General features: G+C 40.2%; 1 pseudogene; it reads left to right on the top strand.

Moving 5' to 3' along the window:
* Positions 1-986: 986 nt before the first annotated feature.
* LOC130736315 (uncharacterized) lies at positions 987-2,822 on the top strand (annotated as a pseudogene).
* The last annotated feature ends 1,718 nt before the right edge of the window (positions 2,823-4,540 follow it).

Raw genomic sequence — 4,540 nt, 5'->3', positions numbered from 1 at the left:
AAAATTGCCTAAGATGTCATGGTAATTGTATAGTGGATAAAAATGCATGTGTGCTGAATTGTGTGGTTTTAAGCAATGTTAGTGATGTAGTGATATAGACGCAATGTCTCATGTAGAAGTGATGATTATGAGATGTATACGTCCTTTTGAGTCGCATAGCATCTGCATACTCTGTGATGGCCTGTATTGGCGGTTTGTGGTGAAGGCTTATGCCTTGTGCCTCTAATAATTGGCAATTAGTGATGAGGGCTGCAGCCCTGTAGGTACCTCATACATATGCACAGTCATTGTTGTGTTTGAATTGCAACCGAGTTGATGATGTTATTTGTGACTGTTTTTAGTAACTGAGCTATGTAAATGTAAAAGGAAATGGTGTGGCCTTAATCTAGCATATTAATCTTCATCCTCATATTTATGTTACTCGATATCTCCCCCCTTGTCGGTAATGTGCAGGTAACCAGGAGGAGTAGTCTATAGCTTTAGTTCGAGTTGGAGTCCTTGCTCTGATACGTAGCACTCGGGGTGGGAGGGGGATGGACGCTTGTTTCCTTTCTGTTATAATATGAATTAAGTTGTTATTTGAGAAGTTGTTTTTGTTTTAAGTTGTGGGCAAGATACTATGTTTTCTTTAAGTTTTAAAAACGTTGGATTCGCTGCATAACTATTTGTCAAAGTGAATTAGTTCAAAGACTAATTATCCGTCACATGAGTATGTATGTTTATCTATGAGTTCATCTCAAAGTTTATGTGCTATGTATCCGTTACAGGAGCATTATGATAATGTTTTAAGTGATTATGTAATGCCTCATGAGTGTTAGAAATTTTATCACTCTGATATTTGCAATACATATGCCGTTTAGAATTGGGGTGTTACATTAGTGGTATCAGAGCAGGTCGGTCCGTCTGGCCAAATTAGCGAGTCGTAGTTGTCTAACAATCGAGTATTGTTATTTCATTTTAACTGATGTTTGTATTGTAGTGATAAGATGGCTAGAAGGAATGATGCTGCGATTGCTGCTGCTTTGCAAGCGATGGCTCAGGCTATGCAGAATCAGCCGAATGCTGACGAGAATGCTGGATCTCGCAGTTTGGCGACCTTCCAAAGAGAGAATCCACCGGTGTTCAAGTGTAAGCATGATCCGGATGGAGCATTGGAGTGGTTGAAGAAGATTGAGAGGATTTTTCGTGTGATGGATTGCACTCCAGCTTAGAAGGTTCGGTATGGCACTCATATGCTAGCAGTCGAAGCTGATGACTGGTGGCTGGAAATGCGCGACAAATTGGAAACTGCAGGCGAGGGAATTACTTGGGATGTGTTTTGTAGGGAATTCCTGAGGAAATACTATCCTGAAGATGTTCGGGGTAAGAAAGAGATTGAGTTCCTTGAGTTGAAACAACGGAATCGGTCAGTGACAGAATATGTTGCGAAGTTCGTTGAGTTGGCTAAGTTCTACCCACATTTTAATGGAGAGGGTGTTGAATTTTCTAAGTGCATCAAGTTTGAGAATGGATTGCGCTCTGACATCAAGAAGGGTGTTGGATATCAGAAGATTTGTGTCTTCTCTGATTTGGTTGATAGTTGCAGAATCTTTGAAGAAGATAGCAATGCTTATCACAAAGTTGTTACTGATAAGAGAGGCAAGAGTCAACAGAACCGTGGCAAGCCTTATGATGCGGGAAAAGGTAAACAGAGAATTTCTCCAGGTCAGAGGACTAGTGGGGGAGACGCTCTTGCTAAGATTGTGTGTTTCAAATGTGGACAGCCTGGTCACAGGAGCAATGCGTGCACTACTGCTGAGGTGAAGAGGTGTTTCCGTTGTGGTAAGGCGAGACATGCAGTTTCTGAGTGCAAGCATAAGGAAGCTGTCTGTTTCAATTGTGGTGAAAAAGGACATATCAGTACTCAGTGTCAGAAACCAAAGAAAGCGCTTGGTAGCAAGGTGTTCGCTTTGGCTGGGACTCAGACACCTAGTGAGGACCGACTTATCAGAGGTACATGTTTCATTAATAGTACGTCATTAATCACTATTATTGATACCGGTGCTACTCATTGTTTTATTGTCGTTGCTTGTATTGAAAGATTGGGTCTGGGGTTGTCTTCTATGAAAGGGGAAATGGTCGTCGAGGTTCCAGTTAAGGGATCGACGACTACTTCTCGTGTGTGTTTGAGTTGTCCCTTGTCGATCTTCGACAGAGACTTTGTTGTTGATTTGATTTGTTTACCGTTAAGCGGTCTAGATGTGATCTTGGGTATGAATTGGTTAGAGTATAACTACGTTCATATCAATTGTTATAACAAATCCTTGAGGTTTTCTATTGCGGAAGAGGAAGAAGATGGCTTGATGACTGGTAAACAGCTAAGGCAAATGATGCAAGACGAAGCGCACATGTTCTCGTTGTTGGCGTCGTTATCTATTGAGAATCAAGCTATAATTGATGAGTTGCAGGTGGTGCGAGAATTTCCTGAGGTATTTCCTGATGAAATTCCTGATATACCGCCAGAAAGAGAAGTTGAATTTACAATTGATCTTGTACCTGGTACCAGACCTCTATCCATGGCACCATACAGGATGTCTGCATCTGAATAGTCCGAACTGAAGAAGCAATTAGAGGAGTTGCTTGAGAAAAAGTTTATAAGACCAAGTGTATCACCGTGGGGAGCTCTAGTGTTGTTAGTAAAGAAGAAAGACAGAAGTATGAGACTTTGTGTTGATTACAGACAGCTGAATAAAGTGACGATTAAGAACAAGTATCCGCTTCCGATAATTGATGACTTGATGGATCAATTAGTGGTGCAAGAGTGTTTTCTAAGATTGATTTAGATTAGGATATCATCATATTAGAGTGAAAGGAGATGATATTCAGAAGACCGCGTTCAGAACTCGGTATGGGCATTACGAGTATTCGGTGATGCCTTTTGGTGTTACTAATGCGCCGGGAGTATTCATGGAGTACATGAACCGTATTTTTCATACTTATTTGGATCGGTTTGTGGTGGTATTCATTGATGACATTCTGATTTACTCTAAATCGGAAAAAGAACATGAAGACCACCTATGGGTTGTGTTCATGTTTTGAAAGATAGGAAGTTATATGCGAAGTTTTCCAAGTGTGAATTCTGGTTGCAAGAGGTTAGTTTTCTTGGTAATGTCATTTCTGGTTGTGGCATTGCTGTAGAATTGGCTGCAGTTGTTTTTGTGCTGAAAATTTGGAGACACTACCTTTATGGTTCCAGATTTGAAGTGTTTAGTGACCATAAGAGTTTTAACTATCTCTTTGATCAGAAGGAGTTGAACATGAGACAACGAAGGTGGTTGGAATTCTTGAAAGATTTTGATTTCGGTTTGAATTATCATCCAGGCAAAGCTAATGTTGTGGCCGATGCTTTAAGCTGATAGACCTTGCATATGTCGGCAATGATGGTTAAAGAGTTGGAATTGATGGAGAAGTTCCGAGACTTGAGTTTGGTTTGCGAAGTGACACCGCAAAGTGTTATGGTGGGAATGTTAAAAGTTAATAATGAATTTCTCGACAATATCAGGGAGGCTCAAAAACTGGATGTGAAGTTGGTAGATAGGATGATGGGAGTTAATCAGTCGGAGAATAATGAATTCAAGTTAGATACGCAAGGCATGTTGAGATTTCGAGGTCGGATTTGCGTTCCCGAGGATGAAGAAATTAAGAAAATGATTCTTGAAGAAAGTCATAGGGTGTTACACTCGTCTCCGTGGATCACCCCCGTGGCTTCCACCAATTCCCAGTAGCTTCAAGACTTGTCGACATTTCCCCGTCTTTCGCAATCATTTCTCCACTTAAGTTCCCTATGGTTTTATTCATTAATAAAAATATTTCAAGTTGAGTTAGTCAAGTTATGAGTTTGATTCTCGAAAACTAAGTTCCCTAAGTTCTCTAGTTCCAAGTTCTAACTACTCTAAGCTTTCCAAAATCCCCCCAATTGTAATCCCCGGGGAAAGTCTAAGTGTTCAAATAGGGCTTGGTCTCAAACCTCGGGTTTGGACTTGCCTAGGGTTGTTCATCCAACCCGAAATAATACAAGTAAAACAGTTCCATGATTCTACACTCCGTAGTCACGACAAGGCGCACAATTTGATAACAACATTAGCATCACAAGTTATGAAAGCAACATAACAATAATTCAGTGCAATATTCAATATCGAAACAATATACAAGGCGAATTTATCGACGCCTACAATACAATAGTTAGTAAATAAGTTGCCCTAACCTCGAGTTGTTCCAGTCTCGCGGTGCAGATCACGCTCATAAGCTTGCTCTGTCAACCCCAAAGTTTCTGTTGGTCAATTCGCAAGTGTACGAATACCTCCGTGTTTTAAATTATCGAACCACAGGGAATTAGATTGCAAATTCAGTTTAAGATTCAAGTTTAAGGTTGAAAAGCAAGTAAAATTCAGTTTTAATAATTGGTTGTTTCTTGAGTTTGTAAAAAGACAAGTAAACAAGTAATAAAGCGATTGAAAAACAGAGATAAGATTGCCTTGGGTTCTTGTGCAACTAATTCAGT

This window comes from Lotus japonicus, chromosome 2, assembly GCF_012489685.1.
Source record: "Lotus japonicus ecotype B-129 chromosome 2, LjGifu_v1.2".
NCBI classification, from domain to species: domain Eukaryota; kingdom Viridiplantae; phylum Streptophyta; class Magnoliopsida; order Fabales; family Fabaceae; genus Lotus; species Lotus japonicus.
Note: the sequence above shows the minus strand (reverse complement) of the source record. Positions and strands in the feature narration are given on the sequence as shown.